This window comes from Erpetoichthys calabaricus, chromosome 16 (assembly GCF_900747795.2).
Source record: "Erpetoichthys calabaricus chromosome 16, fErpCal1.3, whole genome shotgun sequence".
NCBI lineage: Eukaryota > Metazoa > Chordata > Cladistia > Polypteriformes > Polypteridae > Erpetoichthys > Erpetoichthys calabaricus.
In genome coordinates this window covers 92,203,505-92,228,892 of record NC_041409.2, presented here as the reverse complement: position 1 = coordinate 92,228,892, position 25,388 = coordinate 92,203,505, and the positions used below count along the sequence as shown (strand labels likewise).

The 25,388-nt window shown below is 42.7% G+C and overlaps 1 protein-coding gene across 1 annotated transcript in view; it reads left to right on the top strand.

The window, feature by feature from the left end:
• The first annotated feature begins 13,720 nt into the window (after positions 1-13,720).
• LOC114666627 (protein shisa-7) overlaps positions 13,721-25,388 on the top strand; it is a 48,523-nt gene continuing 36,855 nt past the window's right edge. Inside the window, exon 1 of the mRNA XM_028821554.2 lies at positions 13,721-13,918. The gene's annotated coding sequence lies outside the window, so the exon portion shown is untranslated. The remainder of the gene's footprint in view (positions 13,919-25,388) is intronic.

Below are 25,388 nucleotides of genomic sequence, written 5' to 3'. Positions count from 1 at the left end.
GATATGTTTGCATTCTTTTAATTGTGAGACGGAACTGTCATCTCTGTCTTGTCATGGAGCACAGTTTAAACTTTTGAAAAAGAGACAAATGTTTGTTTGCAGTGTTTGAATAACGTTCCTGTCTCTCTACAACCTCCTGTGTTTCTGCGCAAATCTGTGACCCAAGCATGACAATATAAAAATAACCATATAAACATATGGTTTCTACTTCGCGGATTTTCTTATTTCGCGGGTGGCTCTGGAACGCAACCCCCGCGATGAAGGAGGGATTACTGTAACAAGAAATATGCAATAACCAATAAATGCATGTGAGGTAAACTCCGTTTTTGAAATACTCTGACTTAAACTTCAAAGCCTTACAATATTTACATACTTCTGACATATCACCGGTGTCCATATATTCGATCTCCATTCCTCACTTTGTCCTGCTTTTTTTTTCAATGACACCTGGTCCGTGGTGATTATTTTCCCTTTTTCAAGTAATAATTTCTGTTTGTTTGCGCTCCTGCGATCTTTACTTTCTTTTTTTGATACTTTCTAATTTTCCTTCTTTCATATTCTTTAACTTTCTCCACATTTGTATCGCGCCGTTTTTTTGAGCCTTTCGAATTCCACTGCTTTCATAATCTCTAACCTGCTCTGCATGTGTATAGCGCCACCATTTCTGAACGTCTTTATGAAGTTCTACTTTGTCTTTTACTCTTTGTCTTTCATTTCTGAGCCCAATTGGACCTTTTGTTTTTCAATTCCATTTGTTCCAGGCTGATTATTAGTTTCCTTATTTGCTGATTTTGCTCCTTGATTATTCTTTTTCTTTTTTCTATTTTTTTCTCTCCAACGATTTTGAGTCTCTTTTCTCCGCGCTGCTCTTTCTTCTTCACTTAGTCGTCGACGTTTCATTTATAACGTATCGTCCTTATACACTTTATATCCACTGAGAAGCCTGGATCTGTGTGTGCTCAAAGACAAAACACGACTGACTGTGTTGCTGCCCCTGCTCTTATTTATTTGTAAGTATGGCGTGTCTTGCAAGAATCTCATGTTCTGTGTCCCCGCGAGACGGTCCTGGGTCAATCTCTTGGCACAAAGTCTCATGTTTAAGGTCCCCGTGAGACGCTCCCTGGCCAATCTCTTTCGTCTCGCGGGTCTTTTAAGTGTCTTCCGTGAAGATCACGTCTCGTCTCCCTAGACTCTCCCAGGATTTATTTTTGTAATAGAGAGATAGAAATGATTTAGGTAGGAATATAAATAACAAGCTGGTTATGTTTGCAGATGATACCAAAATAGGTGAATTGACAAATAATTCTTAATAATTCAGTAAGCTTAACATACATTTTGCTTTCTACTTTATTGAAATCTTAAAATTGGCCAACGTACACGTTTCATGAGCTGATGGCGGGCTGTGATCACCATGGACCTGACCGCATCTAATTAGCAATTACCTGTGCCATTATCTTCACACTATATTTCATTAAGAACCTAGACTCCAATGTTATACTTTACATCAGATAACGACTGATTTGTGCCTTTTGTCTTATTTGAAAATAAGTTATTGTTTACACTGCAGATATATACTTGCATTGAATTGTAATGCTAAAGCAGCCCAGTGCGACTGACAGTGAACTACAATGAAACAGCTCCTCGTTCTGGGCTGGTTTCATGCCTTGTGCCCAGTTCTGCCGGGATAGGCAACAATTCCTTTGACACAGACCTGACCAATCAGGGTAGACGATACACAGATGGATGGAACAATTCATACAGCTGCATCTATAAACAATGGGGAAGTAATTGTGAACCTCCAAGAGGAACTTACAGGTGAACACTGTAAGTTATGAAATTACAAATACAAATAACAGCCTGACGCACATTTTATTTTTCTAGCTTCTTCTTTTTTCGGCTGCTCCTGTTAGGGGTCGCCACAGTGGATCATCTTCTTCCATCTCGTCCAGTCCTCGTCATCTTGTTCTGTCACACCCATCACCTGCATGTCCTCTCTCATCACATCCATAAACCTTCGCTTAGGCCTTCCTCTTCTCCTCTTACCTGGCAGCTCTGTCCTTAGCATCCTTCTCCCAATGTACCCAGCATCTCTCCTCTGCACCTGACCAAACCAATGCAATCTTGCCTCTCTGACTTTGTCTCCAAACCGATTAACTTGAGCTGACTCTCTAATGTTCTCATTTCTAATCCTGTCCATCCTCGTCACACCCAATGCAAATCTTAACATCTTTAACTCTGCCACCTCCAGCTCTGTCTCCTGCTTTCTGGTCAGTGCCACCATCTCCAACCCTTATAACATAGCTGGTCTCACTACCGTCCTGTAGACCTTCCCTTTCACTCTTGCTGATACCCGTCTGTCACAAATCTCTCCTGACACTCTTCTCCACCCATTCCACCCTGCCTGCATTCTCTTCTTCACTTCTCTTCCACATTCCCCATTACTCTGTACTGTTGATCCCAAGTACTTAAACTCATCCACCTTCACCAACTCTACTCCCTGCATTCTCACCATTCCACTGACCTCCCTCTCATTTACACACACGTATTCTGTCGTGGTGGTCCTACTGACCTTCATTCCTCTCCTCTCATATCTCCACCTCTCCAGGGTCTCCTCAACCTGATCCCTACTATCGCTACAGATCACAATGTCATCAGCAAACATCATAGACCACTGGGACTCCTGTCTAATCTCATCTGTCAACCTGTCCATCACCATTGCAAATAAAGGGCTCAGAGCCGATCCCTGATGTAATCCCATCTCCGTCACTCCTACCGCAGACCTCACCACTGTCACCCTTCCCTCCTACATATCCTGTACAACTCTTACGTACTTCTCTGCCACTCCCGACTTCCTCATACAATACCACAGCTCCTCTCAGTCACCCTGTCATATGCTTTCTCCAGGTCCACAAAGACGCAAAGCAACTCCTTCTGGCCTTCTCTAAACTTCTCCATCAACACCCTCAGAGCAAACATCACATCTGTGGTGCTCTTTCTTGGCATGACACCATCCTGCTGCTCACTAATCATCACTTCACTTCTTAACTGAGCTTCCACTACTCTTTCCCATAACTTCATGCTGTGGCTCATCAATTTTATCCCCCTGTAGTTACTACAGTCCTGCACATCCCCCTTATTCTTAAATATCGGCACCAGTACACTTCTTCTCCACTCCTCAGGTATCCTCTCACTTTCCAAGATTCCATTAAACAATCTGGTTAAAAACTCCACTGCCATCTCTCCTCTCTCTCATTTTATTTTTCTAGCAAATTAGACATATTAATTTTGTTTCCATTTTGACAAAGGCAGCAGAATTAAAAAAAAAGAGAGGGAAAAAAGAAAAACAGACTAGAAAAGCAGTTTCAATGCAGGGTCCCTACTAAAAATAATGTTACAGATTATACATTGTCACACACATGTGAAGAGGAGACATCTTCAGGGCTTATTTACTATTGCAATGCCACTCCAGTTCAGTGGCTGGTGTTGTCGTTCACGTCTTCTTTCCTTTCTGCCCTCAGAATGGAAACTCAAAGGCAAGAGGAACTGTGATGTCACTTCCGCTTCAGCCAACAAACCCACCTCTTCCTGCCAGGACCATACTGTACATAAGAAGATCCAGAAGGAGTCAGCCAACCCATGACTCCTGTCTGAAGAAGATATTGTACTGCTGCATCAACTGATAAATGTGTTTTTGTTTTCTTTTTTGTTGTTTTGTTTTTTTTTAATCACCAAATCATCTACCAATTATATGGGATTCACCATCTGGTGCCCCAACTCTTTATCATTGTCTTGTTTCATTCTTACAGTGGCATAGTCTGCAGGATTTACTGGGGAGATGGCAGCTGACCTGACTGCGGTTGTAGTAGCACTGTCTGCACAACTCCAGATCCTCCAGTTACAGTTGGCCAACCAGGGGACTAGCTTTGTGAAAGCCAGATGGGACGGCATGGGAGGCCCTGAGGGTTCAAAAAGGCATTTGAACCACCACAGGTACTTATGCCACTTTGCCCTAAAGAGGACATCGGCTAATCTAAGCTTCTGAAAGAGCCACTTTCTAGCACAGATGGGACAGAAATGATTGGGCTCACATTATAGCTCCCACTTCCTGATGAGGGTGATGTAGAGGAGAGGGCTTACTATGACCTCATCAAGAAAACCACTGCTAATTAGGACTGTTTGAAGACCGAAATTCTTGCTAGGTAAGATGTGACCACAGACCATTAATGGCAGTTTGACAAAGAACGACCATCACTCTCCCAAGCATTCGACCTACGGGGCAAACTAGCACAATGGCTGAAGCCGGGGAAAAACATCTTGAAGAATGAGGTACATGTTGTCACTTATAATTATTTAATTCTTTGCCAGAAGATGTTGCCCGACAGGTCCAATGCCAGTTCTGGAAGGATATGGACATGTTCATCGTGACACTGGAGCGACATCATGCAGCTATGCCATGGAGAAGTCAGAGGAGCCTGACAACCACAGTAAGTCAGGATGCCTTCAAAGAATAGAGCCTCCCCTGCGCAATTTCAAGACAGGCTCCTGACTGTAGGAAAGATCAGCCCCACTGGTATCTGTTTCAAATGCAGTGAGGTGGGATACATTGCACCAAGCTTACCTCTCCTCGATGAACCTGTAGACTGTGTAGACTGTAACCCTCATAACTCATCGTTGTACAGACACAGTAATAGTGATCAGGCATAAAGTCAGGGCTATAATAGATACTTCATCAGCAGTGGAATCCTGGTGAAACCAGACTTTAACTGTATCCATGAGTAAGACCTCTGGTATAGGTCCACCACATGTGTGATCACATGCAGTCATAGGAAAAAGTTTGGGACCCCCTCTCAGCCTACATAATCATTGACTCTCCTTTCAACAATAAAGATAACAGTGGTATGTCTTTCATTTCCTATGAACATCAGAGTACTGCGGTGTTTTCTGAACAAAGATTTTTAGTGACACAGTATTTAGTTGTATGAAATTAAATCAAATGTGAAAAACTGGCTGTGAACAAATGTGGGTCCCCTTGTCATTGTGCTGATTTGAATGCCTGTCACTGCTCAATGTGATTACTTGTAACACCAAATTGGTTGATGAGCTCATTAAGCCTTGAACTTCATAGACAGGTGTGTCCAATCATGAGATATAAAGGTATTTAAGGTGGTCAATTACAAGTTGTGCTTCCTTCCCTTTGACTCTCCTCTGAAGAGTGACAGCATGGGATCCTCAAAGCAACTCTCAAAAGATCTGAAAACAAAGATTGTTGAGTCTCCTGGTTTAGGGGAAGGCTACAAAAAGCCATCTCAGAGGTTTAAACTGTCAGTTTCAACTGTAAGGAATGGAATCAGGAAATGGAAGGCCACAGGCACAGTTGCTGTTAAACCCAGCAGGTCTGGCAGGCCAAGAAAAATACAGGAGCGGCATATGAACAGGATTGTGAGAATGGTGACAGACAACCCACAGATCACCTCCAAAGACCTGCAAGGACATCTCGCTGCAGATGGTGTATCTGTACATCGTTCTACAATTCAGTGCAATTTGCACAAAGAACATCTGTATGGCAGGGTGATGAGAAAGAAGCCCTTTCTGCACTCACGCCACAAACAGAGTCGCTTGTTGTATGCCAATGCTCATTTAGACAAGCCAGATTCATTTTGGAACAAAGTGCTTTGGACTGATGAGACAAAAATTGAGTTAATTGCTCATAACAAAAAGCGCTTTTCATGGCGGAAGAAGAACACCGCATTCCAAGAAAAACACCTGCTACCTACTGTCAAATTTGGTGGAGGTTCCATCATGCTGTGGGCTGTGTGGCTAGTTCAGGGACTGGGGCCCTTGTTAAAGTTGAGGGTCAGATGAATTCAACCCAATATCAACAAACTCTTCAGGATAATGTTCAAGTATCAGTCACAAAGTTGAAGTTACGCAGGGGTTGGATATTCCAACAAGACAATGACCCAAAACACAGTTGGAAATCTACAAAGGCATTCATGCAGAGGGAGAAGTACAATGTTCTGTAATGGCCATCACAGTCCTCTGACTTGAATATCATCAAAAATCTATTGGATGATTTGAAGCTGGCTGTCCATCAAATTGAACTGAACTGGAGAGATTTTGTATGAAGAATGGTCAGAAATACCTCCATCCAGAATCCAGACACTCATTAAAGGCTATAGGAGGACAGCGTCTAGAGGCTGTTAGATTTACAAAAGGAGGCTCCACTAAGTATTGATGTCATATCTCTGTTGGGTGCCCACATTTATGCACCTGTCTAATTTTGTTATGCTGCATTTTGCATATTTTCTGTTAATCCAATAAACTTCATGCCACTGCTGAAATACTACTGTTACCATAAGGCATGTCAGATATTAAAAGGAAGTTGCTACTTTGAAAGCTCAGCCAATGAGAAACAATTGGATTAACCAATTATTAATCATCAAATCATCATTCAAATCATCCCATAGATTTTGGATGATAAGGGGACTGTGACGGCCATTCCAGAACATTGTACTTCTCCCTCTGCATGAATGCCTTTGTAGATGTCAAACTGTGTTTTGGCTCATTGTCTTGTTGGAATATCCAACCCCTGCGTAACTTCAACTTTGTGACTGATGCTTGAACATTATCCTGAAGAATTTGTTGATATTGGGTTGAATTCATCCAACCCTCGACTTTAACAAGGGCCCCAGTCCCTGAACTGGCCACACAGCCCCACATGCATGATGGAACCTCCACCAAATTTGACAGTAGGTAGCAGGAATGTATGTCGTGTTCTTCTTCCGCCATGCAAATCGCTTTTTGTTTTGACCAAATAACTCAATTTTTGTCTCATCAGTCCAAAGCACTTTGTTCCAAAATGAATCTGGCTTGTCTAAATGAGCATTGGCATACAACAAGCCCTCCCTGACTCCTCACTAATTCTCCCACTTTCCATATAGGTAGGAAGCTGAAATTTGGCGTGCTCATTCCTTGCAGTGTACGTACAAAAGTTAGGTATTTTACTGCGATTTTGCGATCTTGGCACTGGCTTCCAGTAGAATAGAGAATTCATTTTAAAATGTGGAGCAGTGCACGGTGTAGCTCTGCAGTATATTGTTGACTTTGTGCTTTGTCATTCCTGTAACACTGGTCTACAAAAAATATTTTATTGTTTGCTACTGGGAACTTCAGAGCAGCTCTTTATTAAGTTTTTTACACTGGTTTCATATATGAAATCAGAATTAAGTTAGCACGTCAGGTTTTTGAAATACACATCATTGATGTTTTGACACTTTTGAATATCAATATAATATAACAACACGATATCTGGAGTTTGGACTGTGTCCCACCGAAATTATTTTGATGTGTTTATTCTAAAAACAAACCAGAAGACGACACCAGAGACACGTTAAAGTATATTTATGTCAATTTACCTCAATATAAAAGTGAGGTCCGCGTGCCCAACAATGTCGGAGGCCCTCACTTTTGCGCTTGTACTTCACATTCGTCTCTCTTTGCAAGAACCAACAGTAGTCACCCATCATGCTCGGAGTGAATTTTCCCTGATATCAGTTTTCCGTCACCTTTACATCTTGATGAAATCTTTCCTCATAGTCATCTCTGACATCGCTTAGATTTGGTGGAAAAAAGTCGAGATGAGAATGTCAAAAATGCTTCTTCAGTGACATTGTGGCTCCCATAAGCTGATATACTTCAGCAGGTTCTCCACAAGCTCAGTATAATTCTCTGCTCTGTGACTGTCAAGAAACTTCTGGACAACCTGCACGAATGAGGGTGCTGATTCAGTGGGCTTCAGTTCCCTTTTGAGCTCCTCGTCAAACATCAGTTCACAGATTTCAGGGCCAACAGAAACACCTTCCTTAATTTTGGCTTCACTTTTCTCGAGACCAAACTTATTTCTTAAATGATGAAACGCATCGCCTTTACTGTCCAGTCACCCTAGCTGTCCAAGACCTGGAACATCATAACTAAAAAACGGGACGTGCTGGACGAAAACGGTTTTCAGATTTGGGAGTCAGCAGGTGAAATTTGTTAAAGTACAGATGAAAGAATCCCAGTACCAAAATGCTTGTTGACCAGTGATATCAGGCTTTAAAGTCCTCTTACTGAGATCTTTTAGATGTTCCACATATGAGACTGAAGAAAACGCGGTGATCGAGTACCGAAATGATCTTCCTCCTGCTTTGTGTGTGGAGGTTTCAGTTTAATAAGTCTTTAAATGGCAGTTTAAAACTCCTCTCTTTAGGCGAGCACCTAACATGGTGGGGTGATTGAAGCTGAGTCAGATGTCTATTTGATGTTCATTGTTAAGTTTGTAGTGGTGTTGTCTGTTTTATGTGCTGTGTGAGAAGGGCCAGAAACAAAACTCATCCTGGAATCTCTTTGTTTGAGCTCCTCCAGTCAGGCAGTCGCTTCCGGTCAATCTGCGTACCCACAAACAGACTAAAAAGCTTCTTCCCATCTGCCATAAACTTTTTGAACTCTGAATCTCCTCCGTCTGAGAATTTTTAATTGAACATGTGCAATAAGCTATAGATAGATAGATATGACAGGCACTATATGATAGATAGACAGATAGATAGATAGATAGAAAGGCACTATATAATAGATAGATAGATAGATAGATATGACAGGCACTATAGGATAGATAGATAGATAGATAGATAGATAGATAGAAAGGCACTATATAATAGATAGATAGATAGAAAAGGCACTATATAATAGATAGACCAGAAAGTCATTATATAAGAGATAGATAGATAGATAGATAGATAGATAGAAAAGGCACTATATAATAAATAGATAGACCAGAAAGTCATTATATAATAGATAGATAGATAGATACTTTATTAATCCAAAGGGGAAATTCACATACTCCAGCAGCAGCATACTGATACAAGTGGTAATGTGCAATATACTAATGCAATACAATATAGAATTTGGAATGTACTATTCATTAACATCTATCTATCTATCTATCTATCTATCTATCTATCTATCTATCTATCTATCTATCTATCTATCTATCTATCTATCTCTTATATAATGACTTTCTGGTCTATCTATTATATAGTGCCTTTTCTATCTATCTATCTATCTATCTATCTATCTATCTATCTATCTATCTATCTATCTATCTATCTATCTATCTATCTATTATATAGTGCCTTTCTATCTATCTATCTATCTATCTATCTATCTATCTATCTATCTATCTATCTATCTATCTATCTATCTATCTATCTATTATATAGTGCCTTTCTATCTATCTATCTATCTATCTATTATATAGTGCCTTTCTATCTATCTATCTATCTATCTATCTATCTATCTATCTATCTATCTATCTATCTATCTATCTATCTATCTATCTATCTATCTATCTATCTAACAGGTGTAATAACAATTTATGCTGCTGTACTTTGAGCAGTAACACTTGGCTCTGGTTACTTGATCACTTAACACTGCATACGGCATATTTAGAATTATTTGACTTTTCTTTAAATGCACCTGGGGGCTGTCACAAAAAGTAATTTCGTTGTGTTACACAATGACATTAAAGTGCTTGAACTTCCATCCATCTGTTATCCAACCCGCTATATCCTAACTACAGGGTCCTGGGGGTCTGCTGGAGCCAATCCCAGGGCGCAAGGCAGGCAACAAACCCCTGGCAGGGCGCCAGCCCACCACAGGGCACACACACCAAGCACAATTTCAGATCACCAGTGCACCTAACCTGCATGTCTTTAGACTCTGGGAGGAAACCCACGCAGACACGGGGAGAACATGCAAACTCCACGCAGGGAGGACCCGGGTTTGCTTCTCCTTACTGAGATGCAGCAGCGCTACCCACTGCGCCACCGTGCCCTTTTATTATCAAAATACCATTATATTGATTTTAAAATATAGCCAAGACCTAACTAGTGTTGCTAACGGCTGTTACTGCTTGAAATGACGGATTTTTAATTTATTATGCAAGTATGGCTGTGATTCCCTCGGTTCAGCAGCCATTCCTTCCGTGTCCTCATGGCCAGCTCCCTTAGCTCATCCTTCAGGTTCAGGAGGACCTGGAAAGCGAACCCAGGAGTCCTTACTGCAAGGCAGCAGCGCTACCCACTGCGCCACCGCGCCACCCCAGTTAATCAACAGGTTTTAAAATATTTAATCAGCCTTTAGACTCAAAGGAGTATATAGAGCAGCACCTAAACTGCAGATATGTTGGTAAACACTCGGTGTACACAATAAATAGTTAGCATGATAAATAAATGAATTCTTATAAAACACGTGAATGATCAGCATTGTGGGGATTTACTAGATTAACTGTATTTTATGGCCTATTTTTATTTTTTTATTGAATGTGTACTATATCCCGTGTTAGGATATAGCGGGTTGGAAACTGACTGACTTTTTAATATTAACTATATACTGTAATATTATCTTGTTTTGTTTTTAATAATGACTTTTTTTCTGTGTAAATGGATGGGTGGATTTCCATCTTTTGCCAAACAATATCTTAAATGGTGCAATCACATCTAATAAAGCGATCAGATGCTGACAACTCTTGTTGATTTTTTTTTTTTTTGACTAATATACACATGAGTTTAGTTGATTCTTTTTTTTCCTATTATTATTATTTTGTCAAGTAATGACACCAATGCAGAGCAATTTACTGCTGTTTTGAATATGTGTGTTCGTTTGTGTATAAATCTTTAAAAGCGAGTCGATCTGCTGCTCCGAAGAGTAATCCAATGATCCGCGTATTCGTCAGTCTGATTCTTTTATCTGATTCTGGAGCCCACCTTGAAACATGGGGTGCAACTTGGCATCAACAAACCACAGCCGGGGTGCCAGTCTGTCACAGGGCACAGGCTTAATATCCACCCCTGATATCCCAGCATATTACCTTCCACAGACGATGCTGTTTCTCCGTCGTCATCTTTTAGCAATTTGTATTTTTTCTGTAATATTCCTGTGCATTTGTTTTTTCTATTGAATAAAAAAATCAGAACGTTTGTGTTTCGTGTATTAATGTATCATCCATCCATCCATTTTCCAACCCGCCGAATCCGAACACAAGGTCACGGGGTCTGCTGGAGCCAATCCCAGCCAACACAGGGCACAAGGCAGGAACCAATCCCGAGCAGGGCGCCAACCCACCGCAGGACATTAATGTATCATTTTTCATGTTAATGTTTGATATTAATTTGTAGACATTGCTATGTATTTCACTTTTGTCTGTACTTTTAAAGTTTTTTTTACCATTCTAAATATGTGAAGCGCTTTCAGCATGGGAAAGGCGCTATATTAGTAAAGTTATTAATTTTATTATTAAGCACAATCTTACAATAAACTGAAAGTGAATTTCTCATTAGTGCTGTTTCGATACCCATGTTACGAGTTGGATTTCGCTAATATCGAAGCACAACCAATTCCATTTCACCGGATAGTCAAAATCAAATAAATCATTTTTTGGCTCCAATGGACTGAAATAGGAAATGTTTGATGTTACTTCTCAGCCTTTCCAGCTACGCCAGTGCATACATTTGAAGTCTGCTGCCCTCTGTTGGTGATCCGCTGATGGCGTACAAGTTCAACGCACATCAGTTAAAATCCGTTGCCTGATGTTTGTCTGCAGAGACGTGGACCTTCAAGGAATAGCAGCATTCCTTAGTGCAGATCCATAGGAGTTACATATGCAGACACAAGTGCTCAGTGCATTGGATTGGCTTTTCTTACGTGGCTGTCTACATTGTCAGTTCTACCTCGTATGCAATTCCAGCTGCAGGAACGCACTGGGTCTCCATGGAAACCGCTTCATCTCTCCCGTTTAATCTACTCTCGACTCACACAGACACACAGATATGATATATTCAAAATCTGTATTCTCTATCTATCTATCTATCTATCTATCTATCTATCTATCTATCTATCTATCTATCTATCTATCCACAGTTATCTAACCACATTTCTACTTTACCCTCCCATTTTCCCATTATAGCCGGTGCTAGAAATAAAGGGTGCCTCCTACTGGCTGGCAAGCTTTCAATGAGTCACTTCTCAGCCAATCGAACGTTTGCCGAGCGGACAGAAGCGGACCTTAGCGAAGGCACCCCCCCGCGAGCCGCTCTGGGCACAAAAGGATCTCGCTGGCAAGAACAACTGCCGTGGAATAAAAGCATACATTTTCAAAAAAAAAAAACAAACAAAAAAAATAAAAAACAAATAAAGGGCTTTATGTTGTTATTTTATTTCTTTCATTTTTGTACTACGATAGGGAAAAACAATGGCAGGAAACGTGATGTTGCACGGAAGAGCAGCTGTCTTTAATACGAGATCCCTTATGTACGACGGAGGGCAGGATCGTGATTGTAAGCAATACACTGTGAAGAGCACGGAGATATAATTTCTAATTGGCACCTACATGAAGTAACGCTTTGCTGAAACGCGCAGATCAAGGCTTGGATCGAGAAAACGCATGTAAGTACCTTTTAAAATCTTTTTTGAAGCTAATAGCGTTCATTTTAATAATATTGCATGGTTATGCTTTAGTTATAAAAATGTACAGTTGATGTCGTATTGTTGACACGGTATTGATCTTTTCTACTCATAACCTATTTTTTTTTTTTAAACTAATTGCTATAATTTGTTTTTTGTAGACATAAAGTCGATTTGGCTCATGTTGTAATTCCGCAATATGCATTTTTGGTGAAGTATTCTCTTATACACCCAGCTCTCCTAATCTCTACTCCAGCCTCCACCACCCCAGAAAAAAAAATATATTTATTTATTATATTGTATTAATTATATATATATAATTTCAGTGACATATAGACGTTAAGCTGGGTCACGCCATATCTTGATTTTTTTTTTTCTGTAACCAGTAAATATTGGCATATTTTTTGATATCATGTGAAATATTAAAAAGCGCTAATGCCGGACAGATGTGCGCGCTCGCACTGCCACAATCCTTCACGTCTCGCTGCGGGCATCTCAACGATTCCTCAAAATGGGCACAACACGTTTGTTTTTTTCCAAGGCTAAACAAAATATGTTTTTTGTTTTTATTTTTTAAATTTGCCAAATCGGTACAGAAGTAAATGTACGATGCATTTTCTCCCAGACTGCCCGCAGCTTCACTGGCATCCCCGCGCTTGTGTAAGATTTCGCCCTGCCCGAAACACATTGTTTCAATTAATTGCACTTAAAAACCCCCTTGGAATCTGCTGGAATTTGATTTTGTAAGGAGCCTGCGCATTTGCTACGTGACACGATTCCTCCTGCTCTCTGAAGGCTTAGCCGTATCGGAGAGGAGCGCGTTTTCTCACGCTGTCGCATCCCTCCTTTTATCCGATGAGTTACAGGTGATGGTATTTGTTGCGCAGTGAGCGTGTCTTTCTTCATCGGATAAATTGTCGCATGCCATTTTTTTTTTCTCCATGTGAAGCCTGCGGCCGGTGCCCTGCGTGAGCGTTTTGCAAAGAAGTACCCTAACCAAAGCCCCCCTCTCCACATCGCCACTACCCCCACCGCTTCACCACAACATCCAATCAACCGCACACACACACAGACTAGTGCCCAGACGCCGTCCTGTACAAACCCATTTGGCAACCTTTACCCACATTTTAATTATTCATTTACTCCCCGTGAAGGCGGTCTGCATCGCGACAGGAAATATAGACTCATTTCTTTTTTTTCTTTTTGGTTTTAATCTCAAAAGGCCCTCTGAACAACTCCATGAAAGCTACCGAATGCCAGAGGGGGCTGCAGTGTCCATGAGGCTGAGGAGAAGGGGTCTCTGATTCACATCGCAGTCCACCACCACGCGATGGACACAACCACAGTGCCAACTGTGACCACACGACATTCGAATCGGAGCTGCTTCGGGTCCAGTGCCAGAGCTCCAGGGACCGGAGGGGTGAGTCTTGGAGAAGGGGAGCTGCGTGAGATCGGCACATAAAGAGCGTGCGTGGGTGAGAAAGAAAATGTGTGTGCATGCGATGCATGGGGGGGGGGGGGGGGGGGGGGTACAGAGTGTACAGATTTGTGTGTGCGAGGAATGCACATACTGTACATGTGTGTGAGCCCGGCTCAGAGGCTGAGATTAAATTACATTTTTTCCCAGAATTGTTGCAATTTAAAATATAAATACATCTCGGGTCATTTCTCTAAATATATTATTTTGTGAAAAATAGAAATCCGGGAAAAATAAAATGTATGTTTTCCGTGATTTTGCACATACATGTATGTGTGTGGTGAGCTTTGCGGTCTCAGAAAAACACAATTTTGCCAAAATTTTAAATTCTAAAATTTTCTTTTTTCTCTAAACGTATCATTCTGTCCAAAAATATAAATCCTCCCCCCCCCCCCCCAAAAAAAAAAAACCAAATGTACATTTCAGTGATTTTGCTTTGTGTTTTTGAATGTGGTTATAAAGTGCCTTGTGATACTGTTCTCTTTATAAAGTAAAGGCTTTTATGTCACAATATATCGAGAGTAACTGCACCGTGAGTTCCTGTTGGGGTTTGAGGACAGGAGTGGGCTTGCATTTGTGAAAGAATTCAAAAGAAATTCAGTTTAACTTTCATTTCATATCTTTAAAGTGGGGTGGCATGGTGGCGCAGTGGGTAGCGCTGCTGCCTCGCAGTAAGGTGGGTTCACTTCCTGGGTTCCTGAGTTTGCTTGTTCTCCCACAATCCAAAGACATGCAGGTTAGGTGCATTGGCGATCCTAAATTGTGCTTGGTGTGTGCCCTGCGGTGGGCTGGCGCCCTGCCCAGGGTTTGTTTCCTGCCTTGCGCCCTGTGTTGGCTGGGATTGGCTAGGATATAGCGGGTTGAATAATGGATGGATAGATCTTTAAAGTGCTGGCCCTCTGACGGACTGGCACCTTCACCAGGGCTGTTTTGCCCATTGCTGGTAGGATTGACTCCAGTCTACCGGACCCTCAGTGGGATTAAACAGCTTTGCGAATGAGATGAGAATGTCTACGTTTCTTTATATTATTTCATTACTCTGTCTTGGCGACACAGACCTTTCTAGAACATTGCAAAAGCCGGTGAGAGAATGTGCGCGTTCATTTCAAGAGAGGATAATTAAGGAAGAGTTAAAAGAGAGAGACAAAATCCAGGACGGTATTGAAGAATTCATTCTGTGAGGAGAAGCACTAAGAAGCGTGAAGGAGAAATGTCAGTCAGTCAGTCAGTCAGTCAGTCAGTCATGGTCCAACCCGCTATATATCCTAGCACAGGGTCACGGGGGTCTGCTGGAGCCAATCCCAGCCAGCACAGGGCGCAAGGCAGGAAACAAACCGCGGGCAGGGTGGCAACCCACCGCAGTAAAAGGGGAAATGTATGCATAGAAAAAGAAGGACTGCATCCAAAGCCACATACGCGTGTCACCCTGACTGGAGGGCGCTCGTGCGTATGCATGGGCTCTGCCCGGGATATTCCTAGATGGGCAGTCCAGAAGGTTCTGCCCAGACGTGGCTTTATCTGTATGCGTGTCATGGGTCCAGTTCACTCTGCTGCGCACCCACCTTCCAGGAATATTTACCCAGGAGGTGCCGGCATTTGTCAAGAACTGTCCCTTCTTAACCCTTTGACAGCCACAAACATGCACACTGCACACAATTCTCGCTTGGCACTAATTCACCTTCTCTCTTATTACGTCTGCCGTTCTGCACTTACCTTGTTTAAATGAGGGGGGGAATTACAACTTTTTTTTTGTAAATGTTTGTTTCTTCACTGACAAACACCTAGGTCTGCCATCGATTTTTGTGCCCGCACTTAACATGGCTCATGCACTTCCTTTCGGTTTATCTCTTTGTCTGACTTGATTCACGTGTTTGTACGTTTTTGGGTTCTACAAATCCTAAAGCGTTTCTGATATTTCATATTTTCATTTCTTTAGCTGGGGCGGCACGGTGGCGCAGTGGGTAGCGCTGCTGCCTCGCAGTTGGGAGATCTGGGGACCTGGGTTCGATTTCCGGGTTCTCCCTGCGTGGAGTTTGCATGTTCTCCCCGTGTCTGCGTGGGTTTCCTCCCACAGTCCAAAGACATGCAGGTTAGGTGGATTGGCGATTCTAAATTGGCCCTAGTGTGTGCTTGGTGTGTGGGTGTGTTTGTGTGTGTCCTGTGGTGGGATGGCACCCTGCCCAGGATTGGTTCCTGCCTTGTGCCCTGTGTTGGCTGGGATTGGCTCCAGCAGACCCCCGTGACCCTGTGTTCGGATTCAGCGGGTTGGAAAATGGATGGATGGATGGATTTCTTTAGCTTAACATTATACCAGAGCATGTTGTGGTATACGATGCCATGTCATTTGCTAACCCGCTTAACCCAGACCGGGGGTCACGCTGGGCACCGGGGGTTCTGGAGCCTCTCATAGCTATCATAGGACGGAAGGCCATCACAGGGCTACGCAACATAAGTGGATGCCTGATGTGTGAAGGTCAGTAGAGGTGTCAGGACATAGACGTGATAAGTACAACACGCCATCTCTAAAACACTAGGCAGTGGTGGCATAGTGGCAGTCTGCATTATGGGCATTAGCATGTTGGGCTCCAGGAGAAGGGCAGAAGTTTAATCCTTTTGGAAAAAAAATGTGGGATCAGTCAGTCCGTCCTCATCCAACCCACTATATCCTAACACAGGGTCATGGGGGTCTGTTATTTTGGCAAATCTGCTTGTGGTGTATTTATCTGTTCTGGCATTATATATAGCAGTAGATACCTTGAGACCTGTCCACAGACATGACTGGCATGTATGGTGCCAATTTAATGAAACCAGCCGTGAAATTGAAGACGCTAATCACGAGCCATTTTCCTTTCTGCCTGCAGTGAGAGAAGTGCTGGCAAGTGAAGCAGCAGCCTTATGATTTGAAGTCCAACATGCATTGGCCATTAGTTTCAAAAGCAGGAAAATAAAAAGGGGCAACACAAGGATAAGGCGTTAACACAGAAAAGGGGAGATTCAAAATTGTCATTAAAAAGTAATCATCAATCGAAAAGATAAGGTGAATTATAGATTGAGACAGTGGGCGAAGGGGGGAATTGGTAACTGAGTGTGCGTGTCTACATACAGTCGGAATTACACGTGGAACAGGTAAAGAAGGCAATGTGGCTAAAAGCGTGGTGGCACACAATGAACATCAGCAACATTAAATATTTATGTGTCTCAAAAAACGTACGCACACTTTAACGAAGCATTGCTGTTGACGTACCGTAACTGAGATGTCCGATTGTGAATCAGTAACTGAGACTTCGGTATTTAACATTGGAAACACATGTTAATTTAAATATATGCAAATAAGAGTTAAAACTTCTGATGGCTGTATTTACAATACTTTTGTATTTAGTACTTGTCCCCTGCAAGAAGATTATTAATGTTCTGTTTTAAGCAAGACTTATTTATGAATATTTTTAACAATTATAACTTAGTGTAACAGAAAATGAGATTCTCCAAACTGCTCAATCAGAGGTCCGTCAGTCCATCAGGGGTCCATAACATTCATGTCTTTAGGATGTTAGGGAAAGCCACAGCCTGGAGATGAACACACACACACTCACACACGCATATGTTTTCCACTAGGAGTCGCTATCTCCCTGGAAATACGTTCGTTTTGTAATTACAGCATCATATAGATATGCTATTAAAGGGCGATACCCCTCCCTTAGTGATACGGCGGTAAGAAATCACATAGGAGAAATGACTTGGCTTTCTTTAATGACGATTTACGTGGCATAACAGACAGGAAGCCATGACAAGACCTTTGTGTAGAGTCTGCCATTTTCGTCGCTGCGCTGGAAGGATTTTCAGGATCGGATGACGTTATCTCCCACCCTCCATCGGCTCCAAAGGTGTGCCAGGCAATGTGCCAAGGCTTTATACTCTTTTGTTCATGTGCAGGCCCCCACTTTGGTAAATCGTGCCATTCCAAACAAGGAAAAGAAGGTCCAATGTCATGCTGACTCCGTGCCCATTTTTGCAGTTGTCCCTTTCTTGTCTTCTGATGCTTGCCTAGCAGGTCTAAATGATGAGCCCCAGTGTGTTAAATCTGACCTGTGCATGTCAGGGGATTTATAAAATATTTTTTGTACAGAGCACAGTGACGTATTAAACTTAAGTACTTATTACAGCTGTGAGAAGCAGCCCGGACACAGACGGACGGACATCGTATTTTCACCCAACACCATTTACAGTTCTTATACACACAAACCCAGTGCCTCCAGCACCAATCCCCCAAAGTCCAGGCCTCTCTTCTCAGTGCCTGCTTCCTTCAGGCCGCCTCCACTCTTCTCCAATCAGACTTCGTCCGCTCCTCGCCCGACTCCAGTCATCGTTTGCAGGCAGGCGGCCCCTTTTATACACACCCGGATGGGCTCCAGGTGCATCCCGACACTCCCCTGTGTGGCGGAAGTGCCAGCTGTGCTCCCAGAAGCCCTGGTGTGGCGGAAGTGCTGGGGTCCAGGGTTCTCCAGGCACTGGGGCGTCCCCTGGCGGTGACCACGGGCCCCTACAGCTCTGTACCCGTGGCCCCCAAAGGAACCAGGACGGTCGCCCCCTCGTGGTCCGGAGGAGGCATGAGCCCTCCTCCTGTCCTCCTTGGTGTCCCGGCTGGGTGCCACCCCCAGCCGCGTGCCACACAGCATAGCAGCCGGGCACAGAATTTAAACCAAAGATGGTGGATATGTGAGACAGCAGGACTAACCACTGCAGCAGCATTCAGCCCAGTATTGGGGAATGTCATTGTAAACTGGCCTTCCAAAAAGACAAAAGTGACACATTTTTTTTTTTTGTGACACTTTGGATTTTGGCTCCTCCAGCTGACAGAGAAGTGGCATGAAGGCGCAACAGACGACAGAAGAGCACCTCTCACTTGAAAAGCAAATCTCTGTTTGGGCAGAACCTGCCAGTTTCATTGATGAGGATGATACTTATACAAATGAAAACATCGTATGAATAATGACATGGGAATGTTAACGTGAAAAACACCCCAATGTTGCATATTGGGGCGGCACGGCGGTGCAGTTGGTAGCGCTGCTGCCTCGCAGTATGGAGACCTGGGTTCACTTCCCGGGTCCTCCCTGCGTGGAGTTTGCATGTTCTCCCCGTGTCTGCGTGGGTTTCCAGGTTAGGTGCATTGGCGATCCTATTATTGTCCCTAGTGTGTGCTTGGTGTGTGGGTGTGTGTGTGTGTGTGTGAGCCCTGAGGTGGGCTGGCGCCCTGCCTGGGATTTGTCCCTGTGTTGGCTGGAATTGGGTCCGGCAGACCCCGTGACCCTGTGTTAGGATATAGCGGGTTGGACAATGGCTGACTGACTGACTGACTGACTGACTGACTGACTGACTGACTGACTGTTGCATACTGGCGCAAAAAGAAGGGGCTAAATGGAGAGAAATAAATAACAAATAACAAAACTGTAATAAACAACCCACAATATCACAATGCGTTTGATATATGAAGGCTTCACGTCTCCATATCTGAATGTGATGCCATGGGTTACGGTGGATATTGGACTGATCATGTTCAACACAGCAGGTCTATACACACACACACACACACACACATGCAGTTCATACAGTATATATTATTAAAATATACTATTAAGGTCTGCAGAGGGTACAGACCTATAAACACCTGGGAGTGCAGCTGGATGATAAATTGGACTGGACTGCCAATACTGATGATCTGTGTAAGAAAGGACAGAGCCGACTGTACTTCACTAGAAGGCTGGCGTCCTTCAACATCTTCAATAAGATGCTGCAGATGTTCTATCAGACGGTTGTGGCGAGCGCCCTCTTCTACGCGGTGGTGTGCTGGGGAGGCAGCATTAAGAAGAGGGACACCTCACACCTGGACAAACTGGTGAGGAAGGCAGGCTCTATTGTTGGCACGGAGCTGGACAGTTTGACATCCGTGGCAGAGCGACGGGCGCTGAGCAGACTCCTGTCAATCATGGAGAATCCACCGCATCCACTGAACAGGATCATCTCCAGACAGAGGAGCAGCTTCAGCGACAGACTGAGGAGATCGTTCCTACACCACACTATGCGACTCTTCAATTCCACCCGGAGGGGTAAACGTTAACATTATACAAAGTTATTGTCTGTCTGTGTACCTGCATTGTTATCACTCTTTAATTTAATATTGTTATTATCAGTATGCTGCTGCTGGAGTAGGGGAATTTCCCCTTGGGATTAATAAAGTATCTATCTATCTATCTATCTATCTATCTATCTATCTATCTATCTATCTATCTATCTATCTATCTATCTATCTATCTATCTATCTATCTATCTATCTATCTATCTATCTATCTATTATATAGTGCATTTCATATCTATCTATCTATCTATCTATCTATCTATCTATCTATCTATCTATCTATCTATCTATCTATCTATCTATCTATCTATCTATCTATTATATAGTGCATTTCATATCTATCTATCTATCTATCTATCTATCTATCTATCTATCTATCTATCTATCTATCTATCTATCTATCTATCTATCTATCTATCTATCTATCTATCTATCTATTAGACTGGTCGGCTTATCCTCTACAATGTCCATCACTCATTCACTAAACCAAATCAATGCAGTTTTAGGGATGAGGGGACCGGGAGTCAATTCCAGCCTCTCATTACAGGATATGCTGACTAGTACGAGTTGAAAGTCTCGGTTTGATTCCACATTCTTGCCTTTAGACTGGTTTGAGATCCAAGCCCAGTGTCCTGGAGCTCTGAGCCAGCGTCTACTAACTGCAGCATCCCCATTTCCCCTCCATCACAGTATATGAGACATACGTTAAAAAAATCCAAACCGTCAAGGCTCTTTCAGATCTTCCTTTCTGTTATTGATCTTATGTTTTAGTTCAGTAACTTGAAAGCAGAAGCAGCCATTTAACCCTGCATCATGGCATATTTCCAGGTGATCACTGGATTGAGTGGGGTTGGCATCAGTCCTAAAAACTGCCGTGGCTGCTACGCCATTTGGTCCTCTAGGAAAATGCAAGTTTCGCTTCTGCAGAAGAAGCTATCAAATAGCAGCTCTCAGAATTTTAAAGAAGAACTTCATTTCACATGTAATATTTCCTCCTTTAAAGAGGATTTCCCATTCTCAGGCAGATAATTGCAGTCATTCTAACTGTGAAATACTGTAAATGCTGCAGATTTTCTGTGCAGTTCTACTTTACTGAGAGGGCCTGATATTCTGTAGTTCAGCAACTGCTGCTATTTTCATTTCCTCAGGAAGGAGGAATTTAGTGACAAATGACATTCTGTGTGTTCACACTTCCTGACAGCGATAAGGTGGAAGGCTGAACGTTCCCCAGGAACCCCTTAAAACAGGACGTGATCTCGTCTGTGTTCCTGGAGATGTTCTCCCTTCACCTTTCATGTATGGCACACCACATGTCACTGTCAGGCTCTTTCTCATGTCACTGGTTCATCAGGCATTAGGTAGACTGATGATAGGTGTCACTACACATCAGCGGGTGTCCATTCTTTCTGGCAATGTTGGGGGAGCTAACATCAGGGACAGCAGACAAATATTAGCCTCTTGGAGCTAAATGGATGATAAACTGGACTGCACTGCCAATACTGATGGTCTGTGCAAGAAAGGACAGAGCGACTATACTTCCTTAGAAGGCTGGCATCTTTCAACATCTGCAATAAGATGCTGCAGATGTTCTATCAGATGGTTGTGGCGAGCGCCCTCTTCTACGTGGTTGTGTGCTGGGGAGGCAGCATTAAGAAGAAGGACGCCTCACGCCTGGACAAACTGGTGAGGAAGGCAGGCTCTATTGTAGGCACGGAGCTGGACAGTCTGACATCTGTGGCAGAGCGATGGGCGCTGAGCAGACTCCTGTCAATCATGGAGAATCCACTGCATCCACTGAACAGGATCATCTCCAGACAGAGGAGCAGCTTCAGCGACAGACTGCTGTCACCGTCCTGCTCCACTATCTATCTATCTATCTATCTATCTATCTATCTATCTATCTATCTATCTATCTATCTATCTATCTATCTATCTATCTATCTATCTATCTATCTATCTATCTATCTATCTATCTATCTATCTATCCACACATTCAGTGGGACAGTGATCACCAAGACACTTGGCTAATGAGTTCATCAGAATTCCTCATGAAAAGTCAACTACTTTCATCAGGATGTTATTTGGACTGAAGGCTTTATAGCTAAACTTGGACAACTGAACTAATGTCGAGGAGCACTGGGCGGTGAAGTCATCAGTTAAAAATCCTAGGTATCCTCCACAGGTCTTCATTCCAACTAGTTGCTGAACGGTGTGGAGTAACTGTACCCAAAGTGTGACAGATAGTCAAACATGGTTAACTGGTCTGCACCAGGGATCTTCTTTATCTGCTTATGGTTTCTCTCAGGTTTATCTCTCTTACATCTGGTTATGGATGTGTTGAGTTGATTAGATAAAAGACCGATCATCCTGGTGCAGGCGTTTTGCAGATGACATTGTGTTGTGTGGCACCAGAAAAGAAGAAGTGGAGAGGAAGTTGGAAGATTGGAGAAGAGCTTTGGGAGATGCAGCATTGAAGATACAGTACATAGGAAGAAGAAGACAGAATATATGACTGTAAAACCCAAATATTAAAAAAAATGAGCAATTTTTTTTCTCCTTCCAGATGTTGTCACAGGAGGCCTCTGATGCAGAAAGAGTTTATAAATTTTTTTGTTTGTTAGTTTTTAGGGATATCTTGTAATATTGCAACATTGGGCGCCTAGTTGGGAGCAGAACTTCCACATTTTGTACTCACACTCTCTAAACAAATATAAACACCTAAGGTTTTAATTTAATTCATGTACCACCATAAGACTATATCTTATGAATAATAATTGAACAACATTTGCATTTTTTATCAATTATGATTTATTGATAATCATAATTTAGAAACCAGGATAAAATTGTATTTAGTCAACGTAATGAAAACTGTCTGTAGCCAATGGCTATTCATTTGCAGTGATAGTCCCAAAAACAGTTGTTGTCATCTGAACAGCAGCGATGGACATTGCACTTGCTGCACAGCGTGTTGATATTTCCTTGACCACAGTGTCTGCAGCGTCCTCTCTTTGTTTTCAATAATGTCCTTGCGCACATCCGGTGGAGGATGCACAGATGACCTCTTGGCTGAGATTCTATTTGCTGGACTCCCATCACCTGAAAATGGCCTCTTCTGCGCATTCAAAGGGCTTCTTGATGTTTCTGGGCTCTTCTTGCCTGACGATGGTCGCCCCCTCTCTTTAGTCTGTTGGCAGCAGCATTCATCAATATAAGAGAAGATGCGCGTTGTGCCTGAAACTGTCTCCTGTTCAAAATCTCCTTCTGAGGAATGCTGAGGGCTTTGCAGTCCCGCTTGTAGAGGAGCCAGGCGTTGATCACACCAAGGATAATGGTACGCCAGAAGATGTATATATACCAGCGGCATGATTTTATAGGGAACTTATATTTGGCTGCAAATGAATCCAACAAATCCACACCTCCCATGTATTTATTGTAGATACCCACAATGTAAGGCCTTTCAACTTCAATGGAGGTCCTGGTGGCTTTGTCCCAGTGTTGAATTTTTTTGCACAGGCTCTGGGCCAGCAAAGGTTGACACAAGTGTAACCGCCCTGTTGTCATACCATTTGACAGCACAGATGTTGTGGTTCCCCTCCACTCTGGCATCAAAGCTTCCTCTCCCCTTTTTCTTCAAGCTCTTCTCATCTTCAAGGTTACAGCTGGGTAGGCGTACTTGCCTGGCTGTTCCCACATAATGACTTCCACAATCAAGGAGCTTAGCTACCAATGGGACAGAGGTGAAGTAGTTGTCTGCGAAGATCTTGTAGTTCTGACCTTTTGGGAGTGTGGAGGCAAGCTTCATCACAACATCACCTGACAATCCAAGTTCAGATTTGGCTCGTTTCCCATCAACACTGCCTTGGTACACATCGAAGTCACAGAGCATGCCAGAGATGCCAGTTCTTACCCACAGTTTGAACCCCCCATGGGTGGGGCTTGCCTCGCATATATTTGCTTGATGCAGCTGAATCTCCCCTTGAAAGGAATCATCATCTCATCCATAGAGTTGTGATCTTCTGGCACCACCTGCAGGCATTTCTTTCTGAATGAATCAAGCCAATGGTCTGAGTTTCCAGAGTTTATCTTTCTTTCCCGTCTCCGACACTGTAAAGTTATTTGTGAAATGTAATGATGCCAACAGAGATTCCAAATTATAACAAAGAAATTACATGCAGAACTTTGGAATCACCATAGACATTGCATATCTACTATTCTATTCTAGTTTTTTTTATCCATCCATCCATCCATTTTCCAACCCGCTGAATCCGAACACAGGGTCATGGGGGTCTGCTGGAGCCAATCCCAGCCAACACAGGGCGCGAGGCAGGAACCAATCCCGGGCAGGGTGCCGACCCACCACTTTTTTTTATTTCCATATGTGAATATGAAGTGTAAAGTCCTCATGGAATATGTAAGGTGCATATGCTACTTTGACTACCAACCTCACCCAATGTTGTAGAATTACAACATGGACATAATAAGCTCAAAATCTAATTTGATGAAAATATTCCACAGTATCTTAGTATCTAAATGCTCCTAGACATTGTAATAAACACATAAATAATATTTCAGGCATTTTACTTACTTGAATCTTGTTATATCCAGTCCAGTAAAACAAGGGGATGAGCTTCAAGGAGCGGCTGCAGGTTGAATGAGTTCATGACCAAATGGCCAGGCGCATATACAGGTGCTGGTCATAAAATTAGAATATCATGACAAAGTTGATTTATTTCAGTAATTCCATTCAAAAAGTGAAACTTGTATATTAGATTCATTCATTACACACAGACTGATGTATTTCAAATGTTTATTTCTTTTAATGTTGATGATTATAACTGACAACTAATGAAAGTCCCAAATTCAGTATCTCGGAAAATTAGAATATTGTGTAAAGGTTCAATATTGAAGACACCTGGTGCCACACTCTAATCAGCTAATTAACTCAAAAGCCTTTAAATGGCCTCTCAGTCGAGTTCTGTAGGCTACACAATCATGGGGAAGACTGCTGACTGGACAGTTGTCCAAAAGATGACCATTGACACCTTGCACAAGGACGGCAAGACACAAAAGGTCATTGCTAAAGAGGCTGGCTGTTCACAGAGCTCTGTGTCCAAGCACATTAATAGAGAGGCGAAGGGAAGGACAAGATGTGGTAGAAAAAAGTGGACAAGCAATAGGGATAACCGCACCCTGGAGAGGATTGGGAAACAAAAATGTGGGGGAGATTCACAAAGAGTGGACTGCAGCTGGAGTCAGTGCTTCAAGAACCACCACGCACAGACG